Here is a 14,628-nt window from a genome sequence, read left to right as displayed (position 1 = left end):
TTTCAACATACCAAATGTTCACACCACCACACATTGACGCATCACAGTGCACTAAATTTTGTGTTGAGCTTTCTCTGTGCTGGAGTTAAGTGACCTCTATCCAGGAAAGGGTTTCATGAGCCACCTCCTAAGCTGGGGGAGGCCTGATTTCAGTCGATTTGTAACGCACTTTCAACCACTAAGGATGTTTGTCACCCGCTAAATCATATAGCCTAAGAACTTGTACATCATGCAAACTGCCAGGATACCCAACAGTAGCATAAAAAACTTTAAATTTTTTTATCAGTTGCAAATTGTGATGCTGCTTTAAAATTACTAGATGTAGGTTACTAAAACTAAAAATAAGCATCTTTGGCTACGGATGGCTAGAACGGAAAAGGGTTGAAAAAGTTAACCTATCTTGTGTGTTATAGAAAAATCGCTAAAAAAAATATTTTTTTCTGTCTGAAAAAGTTCCCTGGTTTCTTCAATTTAGTGTTCTAACAGAAATTAAGAACTCAAGGACACTAAGTTTCAATTACAGATCAGATGTTAGCTCAAAGGCATAAAAAAAAACGTTTCATTTTTTTTTCTTTCACTGTTTCGAAAAGTTTCATGTTCCAGATTTGTTTCCGATACTTCTTTAAATTCTTTGCCACAAACCACATCCACCGATATGCAGACAGACTAAGCACACCATTATTTTTTTATATATTTACACCGAACTTCTTTGTTATCACTTGGCACTTTTAATAACTTTTTAATGCAGTTAAATGCAATTTAACTAAGTTAACAACAAAGAAAAGCTGGCATTCACTGGGCGGTCAGCGGCTTTTCGTAGGTAGCGCATGCACAGAGCACTGCTTTGTGGTGGCGTTTAAGCATGGCGGTGCGTAGCCGTTTCGTGGAGTTCCTTATTGGATTGTCCCAATATCCTGCGTTCTAGTGGCCCGTTTTTTCTATCTGCGTGAGTAGTTCCAATTTTTTGTCATCTTTTGGCGTCGACGACGTGTTCTTGTTTTGCTCAGTTTTATCTGTCTTATGGCTCGATTAATGAACAACAGCCTCGCCTCCACCAGGTTCCCTTACTCAGCTCCGTCTGCGCCAACTACTGAAACGCAGGAAACAGCCCCACCGAGCAATGCCGCCGCGATTTCCACCGTAGCACAGCCCGTTGGATCGACTTTCAGCAGCGATGCGTTTGCCCAGGCAATGTCGCGGGCTTTATCTGATTGCCTACCAGGTATTCTCGCTTCGATGCAAGGCTGGGACATCGCGCCTTAGCACACTGCCCCTTCGAGCGCGATTCCTGCTGGTTTCTCCACTTTTCCAACCATTTTACCGACGGGATCATCTGCCTTGTCAGGTAATATTGCCGTTCCTTCCTTTGTTTCCACCTTTTCTACTCTTTCATCTCCTGCCTTCGGTTATCCTTCGTTTTCACTGTCGTCAGCTGCGCAGACGTCACTGAGTGTTGGAGGCGTTCCTTTGTCCTTCCCCACCATTTCATCCACAGCTCCTTTGGTTGGGAAAGACTTCGTCATCGGCCCTGGCTACTCGCCCATCCCCCATAAGCTGGCCAACAAAATAACGAGCAGCCAATTCGTTGAGCTGGTGGACCTTCTGCCAGATAACCTGAAAGCAAACGAGTCTGAGACTCAAACCTTCCTGGAAGGCAAACTCGTGGTCGCTCCGGCTCAGAAACGAACTGTAGAAATACAGGATATCCTCACCTGGGTGGAGGCTTTTATCGCTTAGTGCTATCTGCTTCCGAACCATCAAGATGGGCTGATCTGTCCAATTACAAGCTCCTTGTTATCCAGAAGTAAATAAGTAAGGAAAACCTTTATTTTGACACAATGAATATTTAAGGTTTTTGCACCGCCAGATATTTGAGAGCTTTTTAAGCCTTAAAAATCTTTGTGTTGCTTCTTCAGATAGTCTAATATAACAAAAAGTACTTTTTACAGAAATTCACCTTTGCTCCGAAGCAGAAATTGCCGTCAAAGTTGCAAAATTTACCGGACTCCAGCAAGAAATTTCATTTTCGTCTCCAAGGAAAGTGACCGCGGGTGGCTGAACTGTGCCCACAGGAAAGTAATTTGACTCTTACGACCAGCAGTGTTTTCATTCACTCATGCTTCCCAGAATCAAAATGTCTGCCGGTTCTCTACGTTCCGTTCAACTCGAAGCAGCATTTCTCAGGCTAGATGCCGAATTTGAGCAGAAAGGGTAAGTCTTTGATAAATGTTTTCATTGCGTAGGCTGAAATTGGGTTTTTTAAATTCATACATTGCCTTTTTCATCGGACTTGGAAAGAGGCCTGAAGGATTGTACGGAGTCCTCCCAGAAGAGAGGAAGCCACTAGAAACTACTGAGGCAATACGGCATCGCATTTATTCTAGAATATTTGGGATAATGTGGGTAAGCGAATTCATTTTTATTGTAGTGATAAGCAAACATTTTCTTTGCTCCCTGCTTTCCTCTATCATATAGATCAACGAATTTGTTTGATTGTGAAATACCGATGAACATGTTTCTTTGAGCAGTCTAATTATTGTATTAAAATGCAAGTCTTATGTTCAGCTTCACACAAATTTTCTAACAGTAATTAAATGCTATTTTCCAATTGTGTTTCTGCAGTATTCACTAAGAATTGGGAGGGTGCAGTAGATAGGGCATCAGGCAAGACGAAACCCACATGTGTTTCCGGCGTGCTTGAAGGAGGTGGTGCGGCTAGTAATCGCTGAAAATATCTGCGATTACGATGATCCAAGTGGACGAAATGTAAGTGTTGAATATGATGCTTGTGCTATGAGACATGCAAGAATACCTCTACTTACATTTTGATAAATGTTTGCTGTGTGATTGTTTTCCATACCTGAAGAACATCAAAGAATGTTATGTAAAATGCTTCTAAAGGATGATGTATCACCAGTATGCTTTCATTTCTCTAGGTGTATCATGTGACGATGGAGGATTTGGCACATACCAAGTGGCCAGCTGCCAAAAAATCGGGCAAAATAAGAGCAAAAAATAGTTGTTTATTTTGTTGGGTAATGTGGGACAGTAACCAAGGCTGCAGAGCCTGGCAATTGCAAGCACAAATTTTTTCAGACATGTTCAATCTTCACTTTGCACTTGTTACAGGGCCTGATTTGCACCAACTTATGAGATAGGCGGATTTTCTGTTAGAGGTTCCAAAGGTCCTGGAGGCATTGCTTCCCCAGAAAAAAAATTAAAATTTTAGTGTCCTGAATTGCAATTTTCAGTGCTCTCTGGGTAACTTTTACAGACACCCAGAGAGCACTTAGATTGTGGACAGGATGATGTGCACGATGCACGCCGCTAAAAATGCCTGTGAGTGGGCAAGATCTTGTCGAGTTCTGCCGTGCTCTGCAGACTGAATGCTAACCTAACAATAACGGCTCAGGTGAATGGAAGTAAGACAATGTGTCCCGCAAGATAGATCTCAGATTTCAATGATTTGTGTACAATTGCACAGAAGTGTGTAGAATTCATGGAATATGTGTACCTTGCAAAGTGTTTTATTGATGAATATTTGTGAAAATTAGTTCCATGCACTCCCTTACGCCTTTGAGTCAAGTTAGCAATGGAAATGTTTTGTTTATATATGGAAAATAAAGATATCTATTTTTGAAAGAAAATCATAATATACTAGACGACCAGTAATGATTGTAATGAATTTGTGCTGTTCACACACGTCAACTTGAGTTTCCCAACACCAGTCTACCAACAAAACTTTGTCATGTGAAGGCAGCATAAGATAACACCAAGAGTGGTAGAAACTGTCAGAGTAATTTTATATCATAATATGAATTCAATTATGAGTGAAATATATTAAGTTGAAATGTGTCAAACCAAGAAGTATGATGCATGGTATGGGCAAACAATTCTCTTATAACTGTACAATAGCTCTCTTGTTTTGATAAAAGCAATTTATTTCAAGTTGTAGATTTTGATAGACTAAATACACCCATTACATGACTGCTGCATCTAGTTCTTGGAGAAAGAAGAATAAATTTTTACTGTAAATCATGCACCCATTTGTGGTTTCCTTATTGTGCCTTTTTTGGTTTTAGAATTTCCAGATGCAACATATGTCCCCCAAATAATAGCCTAAGCTTCCAATGCAGAATTTATCCCCAAATTAATAAACTATTATCAGTCCGTTGTTTCTCTTAGAAATAGTTGAGTGATGTTTATGTACATGCCCCATGCAGGGGTACTCCCATAAATTTTAGCTGGGGGTGTGCCGCTGGGACTCTGAGAACCTTAACAGCAGAGCACAAATAACCACGATGATGTGACCTTCATCAACAGTGTGAAAAAGAGGAAAAGTTGAGTCACATGAGCAGGCATGAGCCCTGTGGGGGGGGGGGGGGGGGGTACTCCCATATATGAGCTGTATAGGTATGTACCACTGTGAAGGGTAAGGTTTTCGGTTTTCAGCTAGTTTACTCTTGAATAGGATATAGAAATCAGAGAGTTGTGGTCTAGAAAAGGGTATCATTTTCTGTGAAAGTAGTCAGTTGCTTGAAGAATTTAGTGGGAGAAAGTTTCCAGGTAAATGACGTCTAAATATCGGAAATAGGTGTAGGATAGGGTAGGGATTTTCAGTGTTTACTCTAGAATAGGGTATGAGTGGGAAAGATGTTGTAGTAGAGGAGGATTTGTATGAGGGAACAGCAAAGTCAATGGAAGGAGTATTGTCGAATGAGTGCTATGAACAGGCCAAGGATGAAGGTTGCTGTGTCGAGGTGGTTTGGCAGGATAATGATTCAAGCTCAGCAAAGTCAGTTGCCTTACACCATCCTAATGGGAAGGTTTACAAATGCGGGGGCCATGTTGGGAGGGCCCACACTAATTGCTTGAAAGAAGCAGCAAAGAAGAAGGAATTTTCAGTGGGCATCAAGAACAAATACAAGGACGCTTTCACACAAGTCTCGACTGCAAAAGGCACAAGGCTGGCTGTGGATGCCTCTCAGACTCATTCATCAAGGGTGCAAGAATCAACTATTTCTGCTGCTTGCAACAATGCCAAAATCCAGATGAATATGCCACAAGACTGACAGCCCTCTCCAAGTACCACGTATGAGATACACATGAATGGGAAGATGGTAGCTGTGATTTCCATCCCTCTAAAGTGTGTACATGTAAGAAATTTAGACGCGTCTAAAAATACGCGCATACGCGTTTTTGCTGCGTATAAAACGCGTCTGCGTGGTTCGCTTAATTCTGCCCTGCACAATCTGCCGAGTCTTCCCTTGCCTTACTTCGCATTCCCACTTTGCAGGAAGGACAAACTCCTGCCGAGAAGAAATCCCCTTTCCTCCCGACTCCGCATTTTTCTTTCCCTTCTCAGCCATCATTTTCTTCTTTTCTATCTTAGAAAGTTTTTGCTTTTTACCCCTCGGCATGGACGCCATATTGATCACTGAACTGTGAACACCACCTTTCGGAAAGACGCCGCCGCAACAGGCCTGAGGGATTGGTCAAAAATGAATCCTGACCTTTATAACTTCCATACGCTGGTTTCCAGCTCATCTACCTTGTCTAATCCCCAACCTAGGGCTCTATCCTCGCAGCAGGGTCTGGACCACATCCTCACTCCGCCCACTTCTGCCATTTGTGGAATGCTGGTCAATGCCATTGCCCCTTTGGCCGTTGTTGGTTTTGCCACGCCTGTGAGGCCTGCAGTGGAGATCACCAAAGTACATCGTGCCCTTACCGGTCTGCCCAGGCAGCTCGGCACTCCCGGTCACCCACACCATCGGGGGGGGCAAGCAACGACGACACTTAACTTTTTTAGGTCTGTCTCAAACCATAAGTAAAATAAAGTGAAAATGCTTGTATTCGCTGTGGATGAGATATTTTTTTTCCATTTTTCTGTTTGAATGATTTCAGGATAAGAAGAAATGCAAGCAAAATTGTTATTCCAAGGTTACCATCAAGGTCATGCTTAAACTCACTATTCCTAAAGGATTTGCATTATATAAATCACGTCATGTTAGCGAGATGTCTTGAACTCCCACAAATTTGAAAGCTTTTAACATTTTGATGATGTTCTAGGGCATTTTTGTTTTAAATTCCTTGTGAATAGAAACCAGTGTTTGTAGCAGCCAAAGTAATTATTCTACTTTTAAGGATAAAAAAGCCAGGTAATCCTGGCTGACATCATCTTAGCATGCCAACCAGTGTACCACGGAAATTTATGCAGGTTTGTTAGACAACATAACTGCACCCTTCCTATACAACCTCAACGTCTATGTGATAGATTTGAGCCACATGCTAAGCATACTGGACACCTTCCGTTATTGTGGAGAACATTGTTTTGTTTTTACAATGAACACCAAATCCCTTAAACAGTCATACCAAACAACGACGGTGTACTAGCATATATCCTTCACAAGCCAGAACTCCAGGACCCTCCAAAATGCAGACTTTCCATATGGCTGAAACTCATACTGACCCTGAACTCAATTGAATTCAACAGAAAAGCGGATCAGAGTAGTTGCTATGGGAAGTAAGCTACAGCCTAATTACACCTGTCTGTTGGCTGTGTTAAGGAGCAAATGTTTAGCAAATACATCAGCATAAAACTAGGCCTATACAAAAGTTACGTGGATGAAGTCACTGGTGTGGCATCATGCACTGAACAAGGACTCAGTTTCTAACTAATGCTTCCAACTTCCATCCCAAATCTTGACTAATACCTCACGATCGACCCAATTTGTTTGTTACAGCTTAAAATGTGGATGGTGGTACATTTGTCAAACTTACAAAGGAGGACTTGAAGGATATTTTCCCCAATGGCAATGGCATTTAGCTCAAAAAAATTTTTGAATTATCTGGAGGTCATAGTACACGAATTTTCATAACTTATTGTAACTTAATATTCTTTTGTAAACAGCTTTAAAATTAAAAATGATTTTTTTCACAAGTTCTGGCGATATCTCTACATATTTGGCTTGTATTAAGTGGAAAGTTACGACAAAGTCACATCTACATTAATAATTTTGATCTCAATAGTGCCAACTGTTGGTTTCCATTGTCATTATCACCATATGCTTCCAGGTCATCAGAAGTTACAATTTCTGAAGCATATACTGGTAACCAGCAGCTACCCCCAGAGCACATGCCACTATCTGCAAAATCAGAAAGGTCCCTGTCATCATCCTTCACAGAGAGTAAAAAAGGAAAATCTGCAAAGCAGTGCAAGCTCCTCTGGTACTGATCACATTGCATATTAAGAAGACATCACACTTCCTGTATCTGATGATCTGTAGACATGTAAATGTAGCTTGGAAGGAAAATATCCTGATGAAAACATAGTAATGCATTTCATTTGAGATGCCGCTGCCTGCCTGCAGTCAGTAGCAGGGAAAAGTGTTAGCTGAATCTTGGGCCCACAGTAATTGGCGCTAGCTGTTGTGGTCACCCTGCCTTAACCCAGTACTTGTTTATCTTCTGTTTCACGTTGTTATGTTCTGTTTATAGTTTTAATTTTTGCATTTGAGCTACTACCAAATGACATGAAATATTTGGCTTTCTTAGGAGGAGAACTTAGTGTATCAGCATCCTATTTTTCTCCCTTTGCAGATGTAATGAAGGCTGACATCAACAATCCTCAAGGGAAGTTTTGTTCAGACCCTGGAAACAAGTGGCATCCCTGGAATATAATGATAGGGTAAGAGTGGCTGCTGCTTTTGAGAAGAAGAAAATGCGGGTGAATAAAACAGCCTTGAAAGAGCCTACAAAAAGAGACAAAATTACTTCTTTTATCTCACAGCAAAAATCCCGGCAAGAGTTTCCACCTCTTGTTGGTACGAGCCAAAACAGAGCCCCTTCATTTAAAGAACAATGCATGGCAACAGTGGAATGCACCTGTTTTGACGTACGCCTTGTCCAGCAGTAACCTTGGAAACTGTCAGTCAATTTTTGATGTTTCTCCAAACAGCTGCTTTGGTAAGTATTATCACTGCATTCGCTTCAATGTTAAAGCAACACGCTTAGCAAAAAAGATCAGAAAATGGTTTGCAGATGGCCGACTGAAGAACAAGCTTTTGGAATATCGATTCACAGGTAAAGAATCCCGTCTTTTTTGCCACAACTTTATGTCTATTGTTCAAAGCATCAAAATGGAAGCTGATGAGCAGTGTCACACATTCCTGCTCCATATATATGCATATGCTGGTATTAGCTTAAAAGATTCAATGTCTCTTTTCAGCCGGGTTACAGTTTCAAATGAGCAGATTTAGAGCCTGGCGGTTAACCAACTGAGCTAACCAGGCAGCAGTTATGCATTTACCACGGACTGTACTAATTTTTGACAAAACCATACTAAGAGGCCACTTGCCATTTTCTTGAGGGTACCCACTTAGTAGGGATTTGACTGTACTTTGTACCTTACACATGTTGAGGCCAGCCATGTTCAATCAGTAAGCCATGGTAAAAGTCAACTGTCATGAGTTCCTTCTTAAAATATTTCATGCCAAATTGTTTACTTGCACCAACAGTAGCCTCCACCTGCTTTCCTCCTTTTAATTTCCTCTTCAAAAAGTTTTCTTCAGTCAAACTGATCAGTCAAATCAAAAACCACTTTTCTGACTCTGTGATAAGAAGTGAATGCAAACACACAGTTCCTTTGTGTTTTTACAGTAATCACTCCAAAGTTAGTCCTGGAAACAGTTGCTTCTAAAATGCCAAAAAGCTCTCTGGCAAGCTTGACCTCCACAATCACCTGCCAAGGGTGTTTTACAGAACATCTAGGCGACATTCTTGGTTGGAACTGTTTCAACCAGCCCATCGCCTGCCTTCGCAGCATAGTGTAGAAATCTCCGACCTTATGTTGGAATCCACCTGGTGTCTTGAAGTGACGCATCGATATTGGCTGCAATGCAGATCTCAAATCTTCCAAGGCACAGTAACTAGAGCGCCTGGAACTGTATTTAAAAATGCCCCATTTGCGTCCGCCATTCTGTTTAGTCTAGGGAGCCTAGCTGGGATCAACCGCTCACAGTTTACCTGTGCCGGTCATCAGGCCGCTTTTGCTCATAAAAATCCCCAGTGTGATGATGGACAAGCAGAAAATCATTAAGAAGAAAAAATATACATTTTTGACAGTCCATGGTTGCTTTGTTTTATATTAGGTCATGTCAAAGAAGAACTTCCCGTACCAACAATTAATCTTGTGCATGTTTTTTGGTGATATTTTTTCATCGGCAACGTTTGATCACGCCCAAAAATACCTGGCAAAAGGCCTGTGTTCATATTTTGGTTTGCCGGGGAAATGACCGTGAATGAATGGTCAGTAATTTCCACATTTTCAACATTAAAGTTAAAACAGAAACAATCCTTTGCTCTTTGGCTTTTCATATATGGTATTTTCTACTCTCTGTGGATCAGAATGACTCTGAATGACTCTGACGTGAATTTTAATTTCATTCTTTTTTCATCAGATTTGTGAAAGCAGTCTCATATAGATGGCTTGTCCGTTGGTTATGTGGCTATTTCGGATGGGACAACACAAGAGCTCTTCCAGCATGTGTTTATAATGACATTCGACAGAAGTTCCAGACTGCCCATGTACAGGGTATTTTTATTTTTAGAACTTTTGGTTACTTTTCCAATTGGGATGTTGTAAAACAGAAATCAATAACAAAGGAAGAAAAGTCAATCATGTCTGTCGTAGTCAATGACAACTTCTTGCACGTACCAGTACGTTATTTATCATAATCAGAGACTGCAAGTCTACTGACAACTGATTTGTGCATATTTTGATGCTTCTTATTTACTAAGTAGATATAGTTGTAAACTTTATTTTGAAGAGCCTGTTGATACTTCCCACTCATTACATATGTAAATGATTGGAGGGGGGCACCCCATTTCTGTGCGTGTGTGTGTGCGTGTATAAGAATCCTCTTTGTCACCCTCGAGTATCTGGCATAGAGTAGCACAAAAAAAGTGGGGTTTTTTCATAAATTTTCAAAGAAGAACATTGTAGGTTTGTGTTGCATTGGCATAATTCTGGAGCAATCGTAGCAAGTGTGCTAACTTTTGAGTTGAAAGAAATATACATATAATAAAATCATGTCTTGAATTTCATGTGTGGACAGAGATACCAAATATTTAGTTCAAATACATGTCAATGTTACTTGGAAGGAATATATCCTGACAAAAACATAGTTATGCATTTCATTTGAGATGTCGCTGCCTGCCTGCAGTCAGTAGCAGGGAAAAATGTTAGCTCACCCAAATTTGCTATTGGCAGCCACAAAATATTCAACACTGCGCCTGCACTGAAGAACCCTAGACCAGCATCAGTACTCATGGATATGGTTGAACAGAAAAATTCCACATCAAAGTGTTCACCTCGTAATTGTCATGGTGGGTAAATTTCATTCCCATCCCATGAATTGTCTTTCGCTCAGTTTGCTACTGGACTTGATAGCAGGCTGATTATTAAATATGATTGTGAAACACTACTTCTAGCATAACGTTTTTACCTATCTGATGCCATCATCTCTGGGCATATTATACACTCTGGAATCCATTATCTGTGGAAGATCGTTGATGAGTGGGATTCATGCAACTAGATTTGGTAGGCTTTAAATAGTTGATTTGGCCTTTTTGCATGTAAGAAACAGTAAAACCTTTCTTTCAACTTTTGATTTCTCTTGGTTGTAGTTAGAATGTACTAGAATGTCTGAGACCACTGCCCTTTTTAAGCATAACATGAAGTATATTATAGCAGTATATTATTGAACTTTCAATATCAGTTAGGTTTTTACTACAATAAGCTATGTAAATTAAAGTTATATTACCTTTTCCTTCTCGTTTTGGTTTATTTTTCTCCAGAGATACTTGCACATAACTGTGACCTACCCCAAAATCCTGAATGAAGTTTATGTATCTGTGCATGTATCTGAGCTAAATGATTCTGTTTGTAACAACAACAGGTAATCTGGAGCCATCAAAAGTGGAGGCTAATGGGACTAGTGGGAACGTACATGTGGCACACTGCTGCAATGATTGTGAAGATAACACCATCAACAAAAGCCAAAAAGTAGTGGTAGGCCTTACACTAGCAGTGCCATTCTTCAATATTGGACATAGATAAGCAAATTTTTTTGGAAAAACCCGAAACTAGTACCCTCGAATTCCCTTCATCTCTAAAAATCCGTAATATGAGAATATTAGCTAACTTTTGTAACCACATGGTCCACATTCTTGATGAAATGGGCAAAGAGGAAAACAGCGCACAAAAACAATTTGATAGCGAATAACTGGGAAGTTGAGAGACTGACTGAGAGGTGAAAACAGCAAGGTTGGTCAAGTATTAAGTATTAAAGCATTGGCAGTACTTTCTTTCAGAATATTTGTTTGATATTAGGTAATAAAAACAATAAAAAGACTTGACAAGCCTATATACAAGCATATATGTACCACAAGCGGAGGGCAACAAAAAAATGTATGCACAGTATACAAAACAAAAAACACTCAAGACTTATCCTGCAAGAGAACTCGTTCCAATTTAATGAAACCAACTACCTGCAAACAAAGGACGACCACGGGTACTAACATGGCAGTTGCCTTTGCCAAAATCTTTATGGCAAAAATTGAAACAGAAATACTGTTTTTTTTTTCTATTTTATGTCCACAGTTCTTTGTATTTCTTAGGTAGTGTTTAGTTTAGCCGAGTTCTTTTTATTCGAGGTCCTTTCTGTAAACCACTTTTTGTGACATTGGTATCCTCAATACAGATGATGATGATAATGATAATGATGATGATGATGATGATTATTATTATTATTAATTGTAAAAGCACAAATTACCGCTCATATAGAGACCTTACATTGACAACAAAAAAATCTGTCAGGGACACCAGCAGAGGATGTAGAGCAGTTCATTGGGCAAGCAAACAGCAACCACCCTAACAGAAACAACTTTCTTTGAGACCAAATGTTACAAAAGTAATCAATTCAAGACTGAATCAGGTCTCATTTTTAGTACTCATTGCAACCTACACTGTAACTGAAACATTTCAAAACGCATATTTTTTCCCATGTTACCCACAAGGAGTTTAGATATGTTTCATCAAAGCAAACACGCTAAGACTTCTAAAAACAAACTCTTCTAAGTCCTACTTCATATGTTGAATATAATTCTGAGGAATTTAATTCGAATTGACTTTGTCTGTAAGACGACGATAATAGAGATTTGATTCAGATGACAAATTAAAATCAGTCGACTTGAATAAAATTATTGAGCTGTGACTAGCACTGAACAGCGGAAAATAAATACATGGATGGTGCGCTTCTCGAGGGGAATTATTCTTTCACTGATTTATAGGCAAAGATTGAAAAGACAATGCGAGGTACAGCAATTTCTCTTTCACAACGTGGTTGGACCTCTTGTTTACACAGTCGAAGCAATAAGTTACACTCTTGAACACTTCCCAACCAGGCTCGTCCGCAATATTCACAGCAAAAGAGCACTCAGCCCGGAGATAAACAACTTTTTCACAAAGAATACATTTGTACTTCGTTAAAGTACCGCACACAGTGCAACAACTCAGTCCCTTTCTAAACCGCTCACCAGCCACCATCTTCGCCATACTGAAACAGATTACTGCGCAGGCGAATTCACCAGTTTCCCGCCACTCAAATAATGTATTTCACGATGGATCAATATTACATTAATGTATTTTCAAATTTATGCATTTAATACGATGCGTCTGAACTACGACGTCTGAACTCACACACATTTCAGATGTTTTATCCATCTGCCCCAGACGGATAAAACGTGGCGACGAATTTAATTCCACAAACGGATTCATATGTCGCTTCACTGACAAATTTAATTTCTTGTATTAACTTCGTCTGCATTATATTCGACTGAAATGCAACGTATGAAGTAGGCCTAAAATAATATAATATTTGTTACTTGAGAACATCAATAACTTCAAAACATACCTGACTGATAGAGGCTGACCAAAAGAGCATAATTCAATAGTCCCTCAGAAGGAAAATTTGAAAAGAGAAAACAATCTCTCCTTCACAGACAAATCCTAAAAAGAAATCTTGCTTTGTGTACCACAATATCACCCAGCAGGGCTAAACTCAACACAAAATCTCATAAAAAAGTTTAATTTTAAAGCATTTAATACAGTCACAACCATTGCTAAGCAAAATTTCTAAAGAACCGCCCATGATATCACATGGAAGAGGGTGCTCACTGAAGGATAAACGGGTGACAGCCAAATTATGAAAACTGCTACGACAACTGTGAAGCTGGCTTGCAGGCCTGTCACTCCCAATTAACAAAGATCTTAACAAGAGAGCCTGTGCTATAATCTAACATACTGAAACAAGCCAAGTCAGACGTAGGAATGCCTCAGGGGCATAAGAACCATGCAGTCACTACACACCAACAAGACGTCCAATTAACAGGCAAAAACCACAGAACTCATAACCCAGAAATGACCTTTGAGATCAAAATATAAAACATGCAACTGTTAAGCAGATGGCCCTTTTCAGTCAGTAGTAAACCAACCAAGCAGCCCTCCAAATTGGCGGTGGTCCGGTCTTCCAAGACAACTAGAACATTTATTGGGCAACCAATTTTTCAGTAAAATGTAAGGCCTGGTTGTCTGAGAAGAAAACTGTGGACAACCAAGGCATATTGATCAAACATCAACAACCACAATGGTGAGACAGAGTGCTCAATTTTCAATTATATGGAATACCTGACAGAACAAAGCACACAAGCTGATAATTTTCTTAAGAGAATGGTTTAAACTGAAGAAACCCTTATCAAACCCTAGATAAATTTGTAATAATTATTATTAATAACCAGGCTAACGAGTTAAGTCAGCACTGATCTGAGTTACAAGACAGGACCTTCTAAGCAGGGTTTTATTTAATAATTACAATGTATAAAGAAAAGTACAAGCCTAAATGGCCCACACAGCCGGAGCTTAGCCCGGGTTCCGTAGCATGAAGCCACTGGGAGTAATTGCTACTCCTACCTGGATGGGATGCTATTTTATCAAAGGGTTAAACCTAGTAGTACATGTATGTTGAAGTACCCATTTATACACCTGGGTGAAGAGAGACAATGTGCAGCAAAGTTTCCTGTCTAAGAAAACAACACAACATTGAAGAGACCAACCAAGCCATCAAACATTTCACTTTATTTAATATAGACAAACATAAAGAGAACTCAAGCACAGTAAGGAAAGTCAAGGTTTCCCCCACTATTCAAACAAATAAGGGAAAGAAATGTAGCTATGAACATAACTGTATGTAGAAAAGACTTGCACACCTGTCATATACTCAGTTTTTTTTAAATGTTGATTTTTATAATCATTGATTCTTGAAATTAATGTGTGAATTTCTCTTTCAATAGGCAATGAGATCAAAACACTTTCATCTCTAACAAATTTATTTCCCAGCATCAAGAAAACAAAGAATTCTGCATTATCGGAATTTGTGGTGGTTGTTGTAGAGATGAGTTTCAAACCTCCCATAAATTGAATTTAACTGAAGTAAATCCTGTGAAGATCCCCGGCATATAATAACACAAGGGGGGAGCAAGGATGGCGCAGTGGTAAGAGCACTTCCC

The 14,628-nt window shown here is 39.7% G+C and overlaps 1 long non-coding RNA gene and 1 pseudogene across 2 annotated transcripts in view; both read right to left on the bottom strand.

The window, feature by feature from the left end:
- Positions 1-14,628, bottom strand: part of LOC146486432 (uncharacterized) — a 33,800-nt gene that overhangs the window by 8,420 nt on the left and 10,752 nt on the right. Inside the window, exon 4 of one of the 2 annotated variants that reach the window (XR_014860496.1) lies at positions 6,655-7,148. The exons of the other annotated variant lie outside the window; for it this stretch is intronic. This is a non-coding gene — a long non-coding RNA (uncharacterized LOC146486432). Of the gene's footprint in view, positions 1-6,654; positions 7,149-14,628 lie in introns of those variants that run through there. 2 annotated transcript variants of the gene reach the window in all.
- Positions 8,410-9,064, bottom strand: LOC146486433 (uncharacterized; annotated as a pseudogene).

The sequence above is a fragment of the Pavona decussata genome, unplaced genomic scaffold (assembly GCF_977016875.1).
Source record: "Pavona decussata unplaced genomic scaffold, jaPavDecu1.1 SCAFFOLD_21, whole genome shotgun sequence".
In the NCBI taxonomy this organism is placed as follows: domain Eukaryota; kingdom Metazoa; phylum Cnidaria; class Anthozoa; order Scleractinia; family Agariciidae; genus Pavona; species Pavona decussata.
Note: the sequence above shows the minus strand (reverse complement) of the source record. Positions and strands in the feature narration are given on the sequence as shown.